This window comes from Melopsittacus undulatus, chromosome 7 (genome assembly GCF_012275295.1).
Source record: "Melopsittacus undulatus isolate bMelUnd1 chromosome 7, bMelUnd1.mat.Z, whole genome shotgun sequence".
NCBI lineage: Eukaryota > Metazoa > Chordata > Aves > Psittaciformes > Psittaculidae > Melopsittacus > Melopsittacus undulatus.
In genome coordinates, this window is record NC_047533.1 from 7,477,674 (window position 1) to 7,499,149 (window position 21,476).

Consider the following 21,476-nt stretch of genomic DNA (forward strand, 5'->3'; position numbering starts at 1 on the left):
ATATGGAACTTCTCGAGTCAAGACAGAAGTCTGTGTCAGAAGGACACAGGAGCCTTCTGGCTCCTTTTCCTCTGCCCAAGCCTCTCAGTCTGTCATACATTATAGATCTCTGTTGGGAAATAGTCGAACTTATGTGGCTCAGGCGTCTGGTCACAACTGAGCTTTGTAGTTCCAGCCTCTAAGTTATAGAATGTGCTGGATAGGTAATAGAATGGAAATGAAGTAATATTTCAATATTTTCATGCTGTCTGCATTACAATTATGATGTTAATTAATTATCTGCCTGGCAGTTAACACCATGCAGAGGCATGGTTGTGGTCGACTTCCTGCTGTTCTGCTAGCAGTGAGTAATTAACCTCTCCTTTTCCCTGGGATTCTCTACAAGATGATCAGCGTGTTGATGATATAATTATTATTAATTCAGTTTCTGTGTTTCGTTGACATTGTTAATTACTTGTCGGTAATCAGCTAATGTTTAATCTTCCTTGCTGGATAGCTTCTTGAAAGGCTGCTTGAAATGGTTTAGAGAGGCTTCCCAGCACATTCTCACTCCTCATTGCATCAAGAGTTGGATAGACCACTGTGCAGAACAAATTATTATCTTAATACTACAAAGAGTCTACTGACGTTGGGGAATTTCGGGATCAAATTGTATTGCTGTTTTCACTGTTCTAGGTGAGAATATGTAAAGCTGTTGTCAATAAATCAGGGAAACAAGTGGGATCCCTTTTGGTGCCAACTTTAAAAATTGATCCCACAGAATTATCAATATAATTTAAGGAGCAAAATTTAATTTAGTGCTGTTTTTTTGGTTTTCAAGGATTAGTGACTTTCCTGCAAACAACTGTTCATGGCATTTTTACTTTTAAGAAAGTAAGAAATCTCTTTCCTAGAGTCTTACTATGTAAAACATTCCTTAGCAAAAAGAGCTTTAGCACATCACTCCCTCACCTCCCCAAAAGCATTGCTTAAATGCATATGTCTTAAAATTGGATTAGACCAATTCTGTTTCCCACTTCAATAAACAGTAGAAAGTTTGAGAACATATTTTCATAGAATAAAAGTCAGTGCTATTTTTTCAGCATGTGATTATATCCACCAATGTTACTAGTTCATTCTACTGTAAATTCCTACGATGACATTTCTCAGAATACCAAAACCACATCAGGTTATTAAGGTAGAACAGCAAACAATCAATTGCATTCAGTGTGCTCGTTTGTGAGACTGGAACTACCCCTGCTTTTCTAGGTAGAATATATAGCTTAAAACCAGAATGACATGAGGAGTCCAAAAGTTCTGATCTCTGGCTTAAACTTTTTTATGGGGTAGAGAGGTTTTGAGAAAGAGCAGTCAAAGGAAAAGCTTGAATGCAAAGAAGAAGATAGTTGGTACTGGTAAGGTCCTGGTGGTAGAATGGTTCTCAGTTTGTAATATTTTATTTCAAGAAATGGATGAAAGTTCAGAGAACAAGAATAATGTAAGAATATATGGTCCATAAGGAAAGAGTGAATAAATGGGTGTTTTCAGCCTGAAGCAGAGAAAGCTGAAGCTGTATTCATTCTACCAGTCTTATATTTTTTAGACTTCTGCAAAGAGAGTTCTCTCATGGTTGTGTCTTTTAAAGCTAAAATACAAAGAAATATGAGAACACTGCAGCCAGAGACTAGGATTAGGAGTTAGGAGAGTCTCCAAGAGTAAGGAAAGAGCAGAGGAGCACAGCTAGGAATTGCCAGGAGTTAAAATGGCCCAAGGGAAATGGAAGCAGATGAGTTGAGAGACAGGAATGAGAATTAGGAAAAAAAAAGAAAGGGAGAAACGCTGAACTGAGCAGAAGTCCTGCAAGTAGAGACAAATGTGTCTGAGATGATGAGGAGGCACTTCAGCAGAGAGAGTAGTGGGATGAGGAGCAGTTGTGAAAGGGGTAACATAACAACATAAGAGATGGGAGAAGCAATAACACAGTCAACAGGTAGAGAATAAAGAAGCAGTTTGGGAAACCATAAAGAAGGAACACGAGGAGAAAGATAGTTAAATGCAAGGTAGGAATAACGACTTGATTTTATTGCAACTGGAATCACACAGCAGAGGCTGTAAGTAGTTAAATGGAAACCCTTCCAATGCCATTTTAAAACTAAGTCTTAATTGCTTTATTTTGCAAGAATGTCATGCAAATTTCATGCAAAGAAACCCCCGCCCTGCTGTCTTTTGCCTGAGATTAACCTCATTTTGCTTTGAACCTGGCATCTGGGAAACTTGAACAAAAACTCAGCTGATACCCCTACTTTATACCTTACTTTGGATTGAAACCTTACTTTATGTTCATGTTTTATTTGGAACCACAGTCTTCCCTGTGTCAGCTAGAAAATTTTATATGTATACCAACCCCCAAAACAGCTTAAGTTCACATGAAACTGGGGACCAAAGAGTGTCATAAATCTCAGACTGTGTAATCACTTTTCTTTCTGGAAGTTTCTGCTTCATGTTTAAACTCAAACACCCAAATGATAGGTGTCCACTTTTGTCCTTTACAAAGCATATGGCAAAGGGCAAAGTCTAGTCTCACCAAGGGAACTAGCAGGACTGTGTAACACAGAGTTCTGCACCTCAAGGGGAAATGGAACATTTTTTATTTCAGAAGTTTTACATAAAGGTAATACAAATGAGCATGCAGATTGTGGAATGGTTCATATTTTATGTATTCAAGCTCTGGTAATAGGTGGGAACAACATGAATTGTACTTATGTATCGAACTAAGTCTAGTTACACAGCCTGCTTTCGATAACACTCCTCATTTTGTAAGCTGTATGACATGTCAATTTACTGTTTCTATTTGGGAGACTGAGAATGTTGGATTGAAGCCTCAAGATCAAAACGAAGGTTAAAACAAAAGAACTCTTTTCTTTTTTTTTCTGATTTCTTTTTTTTTCCCCCAAGTGTAAGTATGCTTGTGTACCAAAGGGTGACACCCTGTATTATCTGGAAATAGGGACTCCTGTTGTACATTTCTTTTCCAGAGGGAAGATGGTTCGGTTGTTATGACATTTGTCTTAAATGTGGACAGGATGGGTTTAATTCCTCATACTGCTCCAGATGCTGTGTATGACCTTGGGAAACATGTTCAGACCCAGATCTTCCACAGTACTTAGATGCCTTGTGTTTGCAGGGCTGACATGAACTGACAAAATCTGAATTTTAAATATTTCTGTTTAATGAAAAATTTGCGAACACCCTCATGGAGGCAAAGTACAGGGAATTAGGTCATCCACTACCCCAGGCTTCAGCTAAGTATTTGGATATTATTTATTCACTGCTTACCATGAATGCTATCTAATAAGTTGTGGCTTAGACCCAGACAGTAACTCAGCACCATGCAGCAGTTCTCTCACCACCCGCTAACTGATACCCAGCCCATTGGTATTTTATTAACATTGTTCTCAGACTAAAGCCAAAACACAGCACTGCACCAGCTGCTAGGAAGGAGAAAAACAACTTAAAGCTGAGTCCGGGACAGTAGGTAAGTCACACAGTGTATCTGTTTTCTTGTGTGATAACAAATTCCACAATGAATACTGAGTACTGCTTTTTTAAAAGTTTCATCTTGAGATGAGAGTATAAAAAAATGGAAATCAGCCATTATCCCAAGTATTTCTGTATGTGCAACACAATATTCAGTTCAGAATTCTAAATTGAAATTCCTAAAAGCAGGGTTACACAAGAAGCCCCTTGGGTGACAGTCAAAACCAATCAAGTTGTGTGGTTCAGTTGATATGCTGGAGGGAAGGAATGCCATGCAGAGGGACCTTGACACACTTGTGAGGTGGGCTGATGCCAACCCCATGAAGTTTAACCATGACAAGTGCAAGGTCCTACACCTGGGTCAGAGCAATCTCAGGCACAGCTACAGGTTGGGCAAAAAGGAAATTCAGTGCAGCCTTGCAGAGAAGGACTTGGGGGTGTTGGTTGATGAGAAAATGAACATGAGGCAGCTTCAGCGTGAGCTTGCAGCCCAGAAAGCCAACCGTATCCTGGGCTGCATCAGAAGGAGCGTGACCAGCAGGTCAAAGGAGGTGATCCTGCCCCTCTATTCTGCTCTCGTGAGACCTCACTTGCAGTATTGTGTGCAGTTCTGGTGCCCTCAACATAAAAAGGACATAGAACTGTTGGAACAAGTCCAGAGGAGGCCACAAGGATGATCAGGGACTGGAGCACCTCCCATATGAAGACAGGCTGAGAAAATTGGGGCTGCTCAGCCTGGAGAAGAGAAGCTGCATGGAGAACTCATAGCAGCCTTCCAGTATCTGAAGAGGGCCTATAGGGATGCTGGTGAGGGACTATTCATTAGGGATTGTAGTGATAGGACAAGGGGTAACGGGTTAAAACTTAAACAGGGGAGGTTTAGATTGGATAAGGAAGAAATTCTTTACTGTGAGGGTGGTGAGGCACTGGAATGGGTTGCCCAGGGAAGCTGTGAATGCTCCATCCCTAGTGGTGTTCAAGGCCAGGATGGATGAAGCCTTGAGTGATAGATATGGTTTAGTGTGAGGTGTCCCTGCCCATGGCAGGGTTGTTGGAACTAGATGATCTTAAGGTCCTTTCCCACCCTAACTATTCTATGATTCTATTATTCTATGAAAAACACATGAATGGAGTTTTGCATCTGTTCTTGCTCTGCAGAAAGCAACTCAAAGTGGCACAAGTTTTTTTCTGACTTTCTGACTGAAAGTGAGAGGCAGCAACCCATCAGGGAACAACAACTTGGTTTTGTTCAGAACAGCTTAAATCTGCCACTGCCCCAAGAAGTCCGGGTCTTTGTTCAGATCCTTCCTTCCCAGGTTTGCTGGGAGCAGAATCATTACCAGCAATGACATGGAAAAAAATTGGAACCAGTTTTGGTTGTTACATGGAGTTCATGTCAGAAGTAGTGGTGGTCATTCTGAAGTTCAGAACAGTACTTGTCATCTTATATTTCCAGAGCTCCATGCTTTTGGGGTTGGATCAAACTGCTGAAAGAGATATAGCTTAATTTTACATTCTCTTTAAACTACCTGCTACCTGTTTGCCCCTTCAATGGTATGAAATTATCATGGTGCTTAACATGCAAAGAATAAGGTTTGATGTTATATTTATTCCTGCATCTTGCATTCAAGCTCAGTATGATCTACTGTGAGTTGCTGCTTGCGTGTATTATTTGAATGACTGTATTCAAAGATGGATAAAATAGTTTTCCCACAAACAAGGTCTAGAAACAGTTTTTACAAAATTCAGTTCCCCCTAATTAAATGAAGAACTCTCTGGGAATTTAAAACTCATATTACCTCATTCACACCATACAGTGGCAGATGGTAGTAAAAGAAATGGTCAGTAAAAATGTACTGAAGTTTCAGCTGAGGAGATTTGGGTATTTATAAAAGTCTAGTTCTGCTATGGTCTGTGTTTTGGTAACACAAGAAGAATCTTCTACTGGTAGGAAATGACAGTTTTCAAAGTTTTTTAAAATGTCTCTTGTTCTAAAGTTTTAACCTTAGGAGTGAGCCACTGAGAGTTGGTCTGTACATTTGGCCCTCTGTTACTGCAGCTGGAGCCACCTTACTCAGATAGGGTCTCTTTCTTTTTTCACATATATGGTGTCTGTCACACTCTCTTCAGTCTAGTCTATACTACAAGAAGTTTGTTGCTCTGTTCATATATGTCTTTACCAATGTAGTTCATGGTCCAAATAGAAACAAGGAGAACAAGAAGCTGTCTCTGTCTTGATTATTTGAAAGTTACAAACAAAATTAAGTGGCTGAAAGGAAAAACTAGTTCAACCTTGTTATTTTTGGATACAGAGTATGGCTTTTTTATTTACAGGAGAATAAGGAAAAAAGTTGAAATTTCAGCTGAAAGAATAGTTCAGCCTTGCTCCCTGCCTCTGTAGTGGTCTGGGTTGAAAGGTGCTGCAGTAGAGCTCCTTTGGAATGAAGATATGATGGAAAATAAGGTAAGGACCATCTTCATGTTTTCCCATGTGCATCTCACCTGCACAGGGATAAAGTGTGATGGAAGAGAAGTTGATAATGGCTTAGACTGCGGGATAAGGAAAACCAAGGGATGGTATTGCAATCAGACACTAGACATGTAGCGGAGGGAGTTAAATAAAAGAAGTCTTTAAAATTGAGAAAGTTGCTGTTAGGCATAATATGAGTAGAATGGAAAGGGATGACTGCCATTAGACAGCAGGTTTTCCTAAAGGGCAGTGGCCAACATGAAGGGAAATCTTTTTTCCCTCATAGAACAGTCAAGTGAAGAGACAACAAGGCTTGGACAAGAAGTTTAGCTGGATGGAAAGCGCGAAAGATAGTGAGATACATGTGAAAAATAGGAAATGTTCAGATATTGCCTGAGCACCTGCCTGCAGGTTAGTGGTCTGCCCTTGGTTTTGTGGCTGATTGAACAGTGTTCACTTCTATTTCCCATCTGCAAATGCAATGGGCTAGCTGTGGATCATGGACCATGCAGGAAAACTTTTTTAAATTTAAAGCTGATTTCACTCCCATTACAAAATAAGAAAAACAATGACGTGTAGGGTGTGTTAATTATTGGCTGCAGGGATTTAAAGAAAACTCATGGAGATTTCATCTACTGAGTTGCAAAATAGGTTAAGATTATTATCCCCATCTCACAAATGGGGCATGAACCTCAAGGTCACACAATATGTTAGTAACAGAGTCAAATAAAAAAGTATCCAGTAAGCTCTTGCTTTAACTACAAGCCAGTATTGCTGCACTCAATATAGCATAGAGGTAGTATACTGCAAACTCCTGTGAGAAGAATCTGTGCTTTTATTACTTCAGTAATCTCGAGATCTAATTCTGATGTTGCTGTGATGGTGTCAGTGCTATGAATCTGTCTCATCCAAGTGGGTTTCTCTTCAATTTTTCAATCTGGCTTGTCTAGGGAGACGGGTGACATTTCTCCTTGTTTTGTTCTTTTTTTATTTCTTTTACTTCTGTCACAACCCTCTAAAACAATACTTTAGAAAATGACAGAGAAGCAGCGTTTGTAAAATGTCATGATCACAAACAGTCAGAGTGATTGCATGCTACATTTATCGTACATCAATGTCCCCTGCCATCAATTGCTTCTTGAAACTACAGAAGTCCATGAAGTGAAGCAGGACTTGCTCTTACAAAGAATTGCCCTAACAACTTTTTGCAGTCTCTTGTTTTAGCAGTAGAGCTGAGCCAGTTATTTAAATCCTGTATTACCAACACTGACTTTTTAATTCAACTATGTTGTTAGTAGTTGTTTGCAAATATTTGCCACACATTTTTGCCCTATCCCCTGCTTTGACAATGCATCACTGAGATTGTCTGAGCCATGTGATGTGATTTTCTTTCTGATCCTACACTGGGTGTGCTGGCTTCTTTAGAAATTGAAGAATAATGAGTTCCTAAATTTGAAGACAAGATTTTACTTAATTTGCTGTTAGTTCCACAAATTAAATGTGTCAGAATCTGTGGCAATAACAAACAGCAAAACTCCCAAATCAAAGTAAATTGCACTGCTTACTTTCACTCACAAAAATAAAAATAAATCCATCAAAATATGCTATCTGTTCAAGCACTTTAGCATAGCTGGTGTCTGTGATACATGACTTCTGTTCATTTTGTTAAATACTCATGAGTCTGGCCAGTCCATTCTAAGATTTCCATTTCATTTTCAAGGCAAAGAAACAAGGAATAAATAAAATGGCATTTAAACACATGGTGATGCTTCTCCTTGTGACATCTTCAATATGTGATGATCCTTCTTCTTGTGGCGTAATATACTTGTAATCTTCATATTGCCCCACAGGCACCCGTGATTTGAGAAGCAAATAAAAAGGTTGCTCATAATCTGCACAGCTTGCTGCAATTTAGCCCCAGCTGCCTTGGATTTGAGTTCCACTCGTTGTAGGCTATCTCAGTACCCAAGAACAGTGGGGACATTGCTGCTAGAATTGTTGGGCTGAACTTTGGTACTGAAAAAATTTCTAGTGATGACTTCTTTCTACGGTAATATACTTTTGCCTTCTGGACTGGTAACATGTGCAGGGATGTGTTCAACTATAGGTGCCCAAATTTAACCAGGAGAACCTGTGTCTGGGGACAGATGAAGCAAGTTGATTTCTCAGAAGGGTCACCACTATCTCCCTGCAGAGTGGGAGGCACAGTTGAACAGAGAGTTAACACACTGGGAGACAAGGTACTGTCTGAGTTGTTTTTTCCACATAGGACCCTACTGCCATTTCATCAGCATAGACCACAGCCTCAGCCAGTTCCCACCAGGCATTGCAACACCATGAGGTGTTGGGAAGTTTATGTACTTTTCAACTGTGACAATGAATTTGTATGAATGGTTCAAATTCTGCTCTTGGTTCATCTGCAGTGGTTAGGTTGATTTAACTGCAGGTGCTTGTGAGAAAGATCCAGCCTGAAAAATGGCTATCTTTGCACAGAAATCCAGCACTCTTTCTTACACTCCTGTTATAAAAATCTCAGTAGCTGCATTTCTATAATTATTTTCCTAGAAAGATCAGCACAGCAATCACTTAAACTTGAATTCTGCTTCTCTCCTGTGATATATACCTTGAAAAAAGCCTTATCTTTGTATTCATATTTGTGTTCTTAATTGCAATCAATATGGTGAGAAACAATTTGATTCCTGTGTATACTGCATTATCTACTATGAGAATAAACTACAGGGCAGATTATGCAAATACTGTTATATAACGACAGCAGTTACTGCAGTGTCTCCCATGGTATATATCAGTGTACTGTGGCAATTAAACAGTATAGTGCAGCCATAGCAATTACCATTCTAAATTATAATAAGCAATTCAATATACACTATAGGATAAATCATTTCGTTATAGCAATCACTGTATATGTTCTTTGGTTTTTATTCTAAAGCCCTTATTACTTGTCTTCTGAACACTGTGCCAGATGATTTATACTCCATGCTTGTGGTTCCAATGCATATTTATTATATGACTTTTGCAAAATATGCTCATAATGATTTTAACTGTGTTACTAGTTTACAGCGGTAACTTAAAGAAACCAATAGTGGTGTGGGAAGGAGGAGTACCCCTTGGTTTTTAATCCAAAGCCCACCCAGAGCTAGACATAACCTTCATATAATCTGAAGCTTAATAAAGCTAACTCCCAGTAAATTTAGGGGATTAAATTCAGAATTAAACTCATGAAATACTCACCTAAATTCTATTCATTTTTAGAATCAGCTTTCTGTCTAGGTAGTAAACAGATTCCCTCTAAAACTTGTGCATGATTTTAATTACAGATAAGTTTCTCTTTAAAGGCCACAGCATTCATGCTCAGGTTGCTAAGCTGAATTCAATACATCTATATGTTAGAAGTAGCAAGCTAATGTGTAAACAGGGAAAATATTGGAACCAATTGCTGTTAATTTGGTTTTGATCAATTTGCATTGACTGCACTTTACATGCAAATGAGGAATGTTGGATTATCCCAGCTGAAAATAGCTGAGATACTGAACTCCTTTTAAAAATCCAAAAATAAAATACATGAAACGGGAGAAACAGAAAGTGGAAAGGCCTCTGTTCAAAGTCTTGGTAAAGTGAAGCAAAGAATTAGTGAATTATATGTATATGTTAGAATAGCCAAGTGTAAGTACAGATTTGAGGAGCTGTTGTGTAGGGAGTCAAGATGGCAAATTCTGAATCCTATTTAGAGTATTATTATTTTTATGTTAATAAGAAATTTATCATTAAATTTAAAATAACTTTGAAAACTGCATGAACCAAGCAAATGTGGAAAATCAAATGTGATGTAAAGACAAAAAGAAAACAGTGCAAATGTGGAAGCTGCTGTTTGGTAACATCAGATTTCAATGGAAAATGTTTTCTGGCTATATATCAGGTAAAAAGTAGGTGCACTTCTTTAACTTTATTCATGTCCATAGTCCCACTGAGGTAGATAAAATGTTTTGCATTCATGGCATTGCAGAAGAATAGGGTGGATGGATGGACTGCAATGATCATGAAGTAGTTGTAGGTCAGTGATGCATTTGATCCAGTCTCATGTAACAGTACCACAAAAATCATTACATCTGTCTTACAAGGAATGATGTGGATAGAGAAGTATCTGTTGGAGCATAAAGGATAGTGACAGTGAATGTATGTAACATTGCTGGAAGTAGTGTAGTTGGGCACTATGGCATTCAGCACATGATATAGGTCTTTTCTGGGGAAGTCTTTAAGCTTCTGTTTGCCTTGTAGAGAGCTATGTACATCCTATTGACTTCACCAGCACTTAAACACACATGAAGACACTTTCATGAACAGAAATGCTTTCTTCAGTACTAATTTTGCTTTTAACAACCCAGAAATGGAAGTAACCTAAGTTATGAGGAGCTGTGAAAACCAGGAAGGACATAGGTGCTCTTCCAGGAGACACTAAAACATGACAGGAATTTAGACAGTGAGATGCAGTCTTCAAAAATGTATAATGGGACATTAATCCAGAAGAAAAATATCCAAAGTAGATATCAAATCAGAAGAAGAAAGTTGGAAAGCAATAATCACCCTGAAGTATTCCCAGGATTGTAGCTTATAACATGTTAGACATGAATAAGTAATATTCCTAAAAGCATGTGAGTTTCAACATGGTATTTCAGTTCATGGTGAAATAGGGGAGTTCTGCTTGAAAACCTATGAAAACACTCAGTCATTGGCAGTATGAGAAAGTTGTACGTCTCAGTCTACAGCTTCAACATTATCCTCATATAAAGCAGGAAGTTTGCTTGGGAGTGTGGAATGCTTATCCATAATTAATAAACAACTGGTTCAACTAGTAAGTGTGCAAAATTAATATATTCACTGTGTTTCAGTTACTATTGCTAACTTGCAAAATGCCACTCACCCACCGGTATAGATGAGAGGAGTGTAAAAAGGATGTGGCCTCTGGTTAACCACCTTACCCTTCTTTTCAGTAGCTCCAGGTGTGAGGAAAGACTCAGTTATGAGATCAACATGGGATTGTCTTGAATTTGTCAACAGATGTCCAAATCAGTTCCAAATATTCTTTAAACACTTGGTTAAAAAGTTTAGAGACTTTATCTATTAAGTTATTTTTTGTCCTCCTTCTACTGTTGGATTAAGAGTCCTATTGAATTTTTGCTTTTTTATATTGTCTGACTGACTGCAGGCTCATGAGCTTCTGGCTGTTTTATCTGGGCTTGTATTCAGGTGGCATATGCCAATGAAAATTGTATTGAAAGCTCTGGGTGCTGAATTTCATTTAGCCAGAAAACAGGCATAGTTCAAGCAATACAAACTGCACGACTGGATCATAGCTCTGTGGGTGTCAACACTGATATACAGTTTCTATCTCTGCATGAGACGAAGAATTCATCTCTGTCACCTTGACCACTCTGCTAAGACTGCTGGCAAGGCAACTGTTGAGTTTGTGTTATGATGCAGGTTTCTGTCTGCTGACCTAGACCATAACCCTCAAAATTCACAGGCAGATCTATTAAGTCTTCTCTTGGGACACATATGACAGAGTAGTAATTCTCTTTTATGATTGCAATACTGAGCACTTCCAGAATTGCTTTGAAGTTTGAGGCAAAATTACCAGTAACTAGGGCATAGGAGTGCTTGCATAAGTTCAAAAGAATGTTTCCAGGAGGCACCTAGACCTTACTTGATGGGTCTACACAGCATTGCACTGGACTCTGGAGACTTTCTTAAATCTCTTCCAGACACCTCATTGTGTTGAATTTCTTGGGTATAAATGATCTCTTGGGTCTCGTAGGTTTCTATAGGCTCACAAAATAGAGGGTAAGAAGCAAAAGGGCTGTCTGGTTGGACCCCAATTTATTTCATTTCTTCAGGGGAAGGGTCCTTTGTGGTGGCTGGCCACAAAGGTAATGATGGGCAATCATCGTGTTCAATAACTTTCTGAGACTGAACTGCCAGAGAGGGGTCTGGCTTTGGAGTGTAAGTCCTAACTAAATGCTGTCATGTAATACGAGCTTTCTTGACCCACTCATTCTGGAGCCTATTTAAGACATAATTCACCATATCTTCTTTTCCAAGAAAGATGTGGTAGTAACATTGAAAAATCTATGCTGATGTAGCCCAGAATTTAAAATCTTTATAAGTAGTTTCTGTGAGATATCCTGCACCTTACGTGGACCTGCAGACTCCTTTGGGAACATATCCCGCCACAGTCTATTTGTTATGTTTGAGCCATGTCATAGCGATCGGCCCTTTAATCTTGCTGAGCTGGCTGTCTGTTTGTTGGACAACCTCTTTGGTCCAGTTGGTGCCTGATCTGCTTTGTGAGATCTGGAGAAACTGTTAACTGGTCTTTCTTCAATCAGATTTAGTTGGGATGATAATTCCTGAGCTGGCAAATAAATCCTTTCTATCTCTGAAGGTAGCCTTTCCTTCCCTCAGAGGTGCTCTCAGTTGTTCTTCTTATGAGACCATAACTTTGGAATCTCTAAACATTACATGGCTTTTGCTTTGCTGGACTTTTTTATTTTCAATCTGCAAGTTTTTAACCTCAGTGGCAGATTTTAATGGTAATAGTAATCTTGGCTCTTTTTAAGTTTTCTAATTACCAATGGCTTTTCTTTTTCTGCTAATGTCATCCTTTCTTATCAGATGCTGGTTCATGCACTTACATCCAGATTAAACATAATAAAAAGTTCCACTTGCTTTTTAGGTGATAGTCTGCCTCACCTTCTACTGCAGCAGTGATTAATTAATTGATCTAGTGGTCAGTCACATCTTACCATGCTGAGTTCACACCTCTGGTACTTGGTAAATACATGCAAGAAATGTGGGTTATGAATGCATGCACCACATTTGTGGTGTTTGCCATAGGGTATACTACTCTGGATTCTGCTTTTCAGCCTTTAGCCACAAGTGCTTCCCTTGCCTGAGGTCCTGTGGATTTTAGTATTTTGGATTCCTTACTCAAACTGCTGGTCCCAGAACACTTCAGTCTGGACTAGATGATATAATTTGATGGAGAAGTTTCTGTGTTTGCCTTTTTTTTTTCTTCTGTTTTTCTTAGATTCTCTCACAGAGGTTTAATTCTAATTCCCTGTGCAACTATTAAAAACGGAACCAGGAGCTGAATCAGCAATTAATAGTTTCTTTTACTTTCCACCATTTCCTGCCTACTGATGCAGTGTGTTGGCCCAACATTTTTCCCCCACAAAGGCTCATCTTTGTCCATTGTTATTGTTCCATTATCATTGCTTGGGGTTTTTTAGTTGACTTTGCTATTTTTGCGTGTAGTTTTTCTTTACACAAAGACCTTCTTACAATGACTGTAGTTTAAAGGGGGGGTTATTTATTATTATTTTATTTCTAGGTGGACTGGGGGAGCAGGTTTTCTTATATTGCCAGTGTCATTTAAAATAGCATTAGTATAAAGCAGAATAAGGTTCTTTAATTTTTAGTGACATTTATTGTATTTTTGAATACATTATACCATGGATTAAACTCCTGGTCCATTAATAGAATGTCTTGTTATTTCTTCCCCCATCCCATAAAAGTTTACTTATAATAATTTTGTAAACCTAACTACAAAACATAGGTGCCAGGCCTTGAAGATCTTTTCCATGGTTTTTTTTTAAGTGTTTCTATCGTAGGTATGTGATTTTTCACCAGTAAATGAAAATGCCAGGAACTTACTATACGTTACTGCAGCTTTGCCCGTAATAACTTTAAATCCCATTATGATCATCTCATTTTACAGCATGCTTTGGTCCTAAGATCAATATATCAAGAGAATAGCATGCCAGTTACTGTCCTTGGACATAAAGATTTCAGAGCAAATACGGCAGTCTTACACATAAGAGAAAAGGCAGCAAAGAATGACTGTTCAAGCATTGGGTCATCCACTGGACTCCTTGGCTTTCTGTGCAAAATAATGAATTCAAATATATTTACACGGAAATGTTTTTGCAATGCTTTACCTGTGGTTACACCAGGGAAGAAGAGGAAAAGAGGAAAAAGAAGGAGAGGAAGAACAAGAGACACATGAAGAAATTCCTCCAGGATCTAGACTTGCTTCAGCATGCTCCTGGGTTTATGCAGAGCAGTAGCCCCTCCACAGGAATTCAATCCTGTGCATGAGAATCTCTTCCAACATTAAAGACAGTGTAAAATGCAGATAAAGAGAACAACAAGCCATAGAGGTATGGAAGATCACTTATATTTATTCTCCATAAGCTTGTTAGAATTTTAAATGTCTTATGGCCTTGACTCTTTCTTCATCCTTTAAGATTTTGACGTGATAAAGAAATGAATTTGAGTACTATGCAAAAGTCCTGCTTGAATTTCAGACTCCCTAAAATGCAAACCTCTAGATAGGTATCTAGTGTTGTTTCAAACTGAAATGCATTCAAACAGCTCTGGACTGTTCAAAACATAAGGATTTATCTGCTCCATGAATTGACCGCTTAGTTTCCTTATGTAGAAACCCATTGTGGAGTAGGGGTTTTCGACCATTTTAATAGGCAGCATTGGCATAGCATCCTGAAGGGCTGCTCTGAAGGATCAGGATAGCTTTTAATGTATAAAATTAACATTGGCAAAAGTGAGAAAAAAGTTTACTAAAATGAACTTGAATCTGCAGTGCCTTTTTGAGGCTTATCGATGCAGTATGTTTGTTTGCTTGCATTTTAATGCAGATTCCAAACCTCAGGTTGGTTCAAGGAATTTAGATGAATTCATAATCTCATTTAACTTGTTTGATTCTGTGCAGACTGGGCATAACTACGCAGCTGGTGAAAAAGTGTCTGAATTAAAAACTCAGAAAACTTAGAAAAAGAAAAGAGAATACAATGGTTAGGATAAATCCAGGCAAAGCAGCTTCTTTCCCCAAGCTTCTCTTAGGTTTCAGATTCGTTTTAATCACAAATCAAGGTTTCATTTATATTTCTGTATTTAGACTTTGCAAAAATAAAAACTTAAATCCTTGAAGCAGAACAAAGTGTTTTGAAGTTTGGGAGCTTTTTCTCTCTCAATTTACAATGGCAGCAGATATTTTTACATTTAAAAACCCTCTTGCTGCATCAGCAATTCAAACATTTCAGCACTGTGTGTATGAAAGTGAAGAAAGTATGATCAGTAAAGCTAAAGCTGATGTTATGAGTGTTTTTACTTTGCCAAAGCTGAGGGACTTGCATGAAGAGGTAGGAAGATTTGAAAGAATACAGTGCTGTATATTTACTTTTCATAATCTAAAATTAGTCACTCTTACCTCTCTTAAAATAAAACTAACAGAATATAGTATCTTTAAGAGGTTTTACCCAATTATTTGGGATACCTTAAATGCTATGGTCCACAATAAAGGAATCCAGCTCTACTTTCTTAGGTGGTCTACAGACCACCAGCTACTGCAAACTTGTGAGCAACTTTGGTTGTGGCTTCTGAACTAAATAATTCCTTCCACTCTTCAGGCCAGCATCTGCTACAGAAGGGTTGCTTTTCCCTCAAGAACTATCTGTTTGAAACTTTTTGGGTTGGCTTTGTTACTCCAGCACAGATTTATTCATATTAAAATCTCAGTTACATAATAGGGAGTATTGCTACAGTGACAACTGTAGTGAAAGGCAAAGAAAACACCTTGGTGGGACTTATCAGGTGAGATATTTGACTTCAAATTGAAAATATAGACTGTATACAGAGACAGTCATTCTCAAAACACTTTAGGGTAAATATGCTCTTGTATTCAACCCTGTGAAATGCGCTGTTCCTAAAGGTTCAAACATGAATCTGGAAAGAGATCAGGAAAGGCAATTTTAGACAGATCATCATGGCTGAAACTAAATGATCACAAGAAGGTCACTGTTGTAGTTTTCCTAGCAGCAGGGAACAGCTGTCAAGGAGAAGCATTTGTAGAGGAGAAAGTCCCAGTCTGAGACAAATACCTAAACATCCCTTTCCTAAGAAGTCTTATCTGAGGATGGAAGGAGATGCCCTCCCAAAGTGACATCCCTGCTCTTTCCCATAGAACAAAATCCCAAATTAGTCTCGATTAGATGCTTGATGAACAGATAGCTAGTGTTAGTGGGGTGGGTAGACTATGTATCTGGAGCAGTGAGTCTGTCAACAGACACAAATAGTACACAGCATATGATGGGTAATAAGAAATATACTTGTGCATGCCTACACTTGTGAATGTGGGAAAGAGACTATATCATATTCTTTGATGAAAGAACAGCACTGAAAAAAAAAATAGATGTTATCTTGTCTCTGAATCTTCCAGAGCTTCATTTTTGAAGCTGACACTTCAACCCGTTGCTGCTAAGGATGATGTGTACAAAATAGTCCCAACCTCAATGTATCTGTCTCATTTCATTGCTTGTCTGCTCAGGAACATGTGCTGAACCAGGACAGCAAAATGACCCACAATTTATATTGCATCTGTTTTGGCTTCCCAGAGGAACTAGCTTTAGCATTTCACAAAATCAGTGTAGCAGCTTGTTGCATGAAGCAGAAACACTGAGATCAATTTTAGAATGTAATGATGAGGTCTAATGTTCTCAAAATACCATTAAATGCCTATTTTCTCCTAATATACTAGGAAAAATGTAGACTTGAATGCTGTTGTTAGTTTATGTGGTGAAACTGATAACCATAATCCTTTGAAGGATATGTCCATGCTAAATCCTTTTGTAGGGAGTTTTTCACTTTCTTTTCCAATTACACATTTTCACTCTTATACATTAAGAAAAGCTTGGATTCTTTAATAGGGGTCTGCACAGCATGTGGTCTTGACAGAGCTAAGAACAACAATTGCTATGTTTTTAAAATGGTATGGTTTGTAAATTGTTAGATTAACCCCATTTTAATATAATATTTTTTGCAAGTATTGGTTTGATAGTTCACAATAACCTGTAAATGTTAAATTAAGCCGAGCTATTTGGTTCTGTCCTGGCATAATTTCACAAAGTATAAAACCATTTTTATAACAGCATGGGGCTAATGCACTGAATATCTTTCCATGTAGAGCCAGAAAAATGTAAGTCAAGAAAGAAGTCTGTGGAGATTTTTGAAATGGAATAAGCTTACAAGTAAAATTTCATGCTAAACAATTTGCGCTGTATTTGTCAGTGGCATGCAGTAGTTGTAAATGAAACTTGTTTTCAAGTTCTATGTGATATAGAATCATATCATTATAGAATGGTTTGGGTTGGAAGGGACCTTAAAGATCATCAATAGACCCAATGCGCCTGCCACGGGCAGGGACAACTTCCACTAGACCAGGGTGCTCCAAGCCCCATACAACCTGGCCTTGAACACTGCCAGGGATGGGGTAATTTTGGGTACTTTATTGTGGTTATCACAACACACAATTGGTGCAGTCTCACATGTACACACAGATGTGGGTAACTGTGCACATGGACGTACAACACTATGTCACTTCACATGTATTTTATCCCCTGAAACAAGAAGGTGAAATTGAAATTAAAAAATCCCTTTATCCTGGAAAGCAGTGCCATTGTGAAGGAACTCCAGGAATCTTTGCTATTCTTGATGTGGACCAGTCTTTTTGGTTTTGTCTTCTCTTCAGAATTACTTTTCTGTGTGGACCCAGGATGGACTATCCTCTGGAAGCAACTTTTGTTGGCATCCCTCAGACATCTTTTTGCTTCTCAGATATTTAGTTCTGACTTGTATTTCAGAAAACCTTACAGGTAAGAATAATCCATGAGTGTTTCTATGCAATCAGGGCCAGTTTGTTTGTATCCTATGAAAGTGGCAGAATTAATTATTTGGTTGAGTAATCAATGTACCTCACAGCTACCATCCTCTCCAGATACTCAGCCATACCTATAGGTAGCAAAGGTCCTATTGCTTTTCAGTACTTTGGGCCATGTATGCAGAAGCAGAAAGGGAAGTCAAACAATTACAGTGGTCCCTTCTGGACCCTGAACCTTATAATAACTCCTGCAGTTCTCCACTAAGGTCATACCAGTTTATCAGCTTCATAGTTAGTTAGATGTAACCTCAGTGATGAATTTACTTAATACACAACTTAGCTTCTACAGTGGTATTGTTATATTATTTCCCTGTCTTCTAAAGCAACAGAGGCTGACTGTTGAGGACACATGACACAAAGCTGATGGACCTGTACTCTAAGGTGGTATAGATGATTATGTCAAATGTTTGGCTGCAGTCACTTTAGCTGAGAAATTTCCTTGCAAACCTAATTGGAAGGAATGTCTGAAGTTCTGTGGTCTTTCTTTGCAGCATGGTGAATGATTTGGCCACTGGACACATCAAATTAACCCTGTTTCGGTTTTGGAGTCTTGCCTAGGTTCCTGCTCTTTGTATGTATTCTTGGTTTTGAAGCGTAGAGACAAAAGAGTTTAACTTTGTTCTGTGCTAATTACAAGACCTCTGGGTGACACTTAATTGCCAGAGAAAGTCAGGAGACACCAGATGATCTAGAAACCACTTCTGTCCTGAGCTTTTATGAAGCTCAGTATAAAATTGCTTATTTTCCACAGCATGCTGATCACTTCTTAGTGAAGGATGGGGTCATGGGCTCTGCATTTTGACTAGAACTTGCTGATTTATTAACATTTTAAGTCATGTTTTGCATCCTCATTTGTTAGTCGTACGAGCAGATCACGAAATACTGTATTTTCCCATGTTCATGTAACTTTTTTTGAACACTTAGCTTGAGGAAGAATGGTGGAGGCTGTTGCACAAAATACTAGAGGAAACTTTGATCCAGTAAACACTATGAAAATCTAATTTGTTCTAAGAAACCTCTGTCATATTAGCACTAAGAGCCTGATCCAGTGCCAATTCAAGAAAAAATGAGGTTTTGACTAAGCATAGGGGAACAAGAGCTGCAAGTATTGGATATTGTCCTGGACCTGGTGCTTTGTTGGTTTTCCTTCTCTTTCTGCATACTGGGACAGTAGCTGAGGACAGATTGATGAGGAAAACACATTTATTTTCAGACTGACAAATTTTAATGCCAGCCACTAATTCTGGGGCATACTCTGTGCTAAAAATGGGGCTAGAAAGCAATCTGGGGTGGCACTGGGGGAACATTATGATTTTTTCTTTTCCATGATACAGCTCAATGGCCTGCTCATCAGTAAATCGATTAATTGAACATATTGAGAGTGTATTCACAAACATGTCTGAGCTATATGATTCTCCCCCACGCACTTTTTTCCTCTGCAAACTGCCATCATCAGTGATTTGGAAGTGTAGAAAATAGTATTATAAGGGAACAGATGCGAACAAAAGGGGTGAAATTGAATGTATTAGTATTCAGCGGTCTGCTTTTGATTACCTCTGACTGGAAAATATTTGGAAGCCACCAGGGTCCCCTCAAGTGTTATGATTTCGTAAATTCAGCCCTCGTGTGTTGGGATTCAGGCTCCCTTATTGAAATTGAATTGATATTTTGTAAACTTCATTTGTGAATAATGTGATCTGACAGGGACAAATGCGAGGGAGAATTGTTTTCAAACCTTCTCCAAATGAAACTTATTATTGGGTAAATACGGATTTCTTTGTCTCTTTTCCTCTCTTTCTATCCTGAGCGTCTTCATGGCCTGAATATGTATCAACTTTTCCAAGGTAATTGAATTGATTCAGTCATGTGTGGGCAACAGAAATGGGCAATAGAATATATTCCTGATGGGGAAAAATTGAAAAGTAGAAGGATTTCTACTCAGGTGCAGGGCTGGGAGGGTCACAGTTGCTATCAGAGGAGAGAGACACGCAGGAGCTTCTTTCTGATTATCTCAGCTTTGACCATTCTCTCCCTCAATAATCGCCCTCTGATATAACGCCAGCTTTCCAATTTTGCTGGCCAGCACCATGCCACAGATGTGTTACATATTAATTTCCCTTTGCAGAAAATTTGCCAAGCTTTAGCTCAAATTCAGTTAGTCGGATTGATGAAAGTGGCAAAAGGATACGACATTTACTGATTCTCCCTTTTCACCTTTGATTAGCTCAACCTGTGAATTATTCTTGCCCTGTCAGTGTGCCATTAAACGAGCTGGGGCCAAGGTTGCAAGTTCATACTTTCTGATGTAACTGAGAGAAAATACGGTGGGCCATGATTTGTCTGACAGAGACCCAGGATCGTTTCAATGCTGCAGTGCCATTATTTTAACAGGTCAGCCCTTGGTGAAATAAAGAAACAAAAAGAAAAGCTCCATCTTCCTCCTCATAATCTTTATTTCTAGCCCATATCTCTGGCACCTGCTCGTTCCCAATGGTCCTGGAGTGGCAGAGCTCACTGTCTTCCCTCCAGAGAAGCTTGAAAAGTCCATCCCTCCCTCTCCTCACTGGTATTTTCAAATTAAAGGTTGCTAGGCTGCAGTGATCATATCCCATATGGATTGTTGCCACAGGCTGGAATCTGTGTAGTAAACTTTTTCTTTTTGCTTTAATTCTGTCAACACAGTGCAGGTTTCATCTTTTCTGGAAACACCAGGTTCTGGTGCTGTGTAGTCCTAAAGCATTTTGCCCTACCAGTGAAGTATAAGGAAGAGATCTTGGTTTCCCCTGCCTTCTCCTGTTACAGCACTGCTTTGACAAGTTATGCTAGGTTTTGGTTGATTATTTTCACTTGATGAGAGTCTTAATTTGTTCACTGTAAAGTTTGGGGTTTTTTCAGTGGTCCAATGGAAACTTTAATGCTGTTATTACAGCTTGTTGGGAAGATTGCTAAGAAGATTGCTAGTTTTGATTGTCAAGTTAGACAACATGTGTTTAAAAGATGTCTTCCATAATGATGTTGGGCATGTATAGTGCCGTTTCACAATGCCAGATGTGCTTAAGAGCATGTAGCATTGGTGGATGCGGTCCTGAACAAAGGGGAAAGATATGGGTTAATATCTTAATATGGGTTAATATTTATTCTGGGTGAATGAATAACGTTTGTCTTTGTGAATTAATAACATTGCCCATATGCTTCCCTGCAAAAAGTACACCATAAATAGTTTGATCTCTAGTCCGTGCAGTAGGGATACTCACAATGACCTCATGCTGTAAGGAACTCATGGAGAACACCTCAATCGAGTCATTATGGTCTTTGGATGCTCTCAGGATCTGAAACAGTGGTAGGAACTAGTCTCAGTGTCTGCTGTCACTAACTGACCTTTCCATGATAATTTTGGGCAGATATTATCCAACACGAGAGATGTGGGTTTGGTCCCTTCTGTGCATGGCACGGTAGCATTTTTACCAGAAATACTTTTAAAAAGGTTTATCGTAAAACTATTACCACTTCTTTTCTCTAACAAATTGTGCTTCTATGTATACTCAAAGGCACTGTCTGGAGCATATCTAACAAGAATTTTCTTGCCCTTTCTTCATTGCATGGCTGCCATTTGCAAACTAGTCACTTAATGACATCTATCATAAACCTGATAACATATAATGTATCTCCCTTTCTAAGAAAACT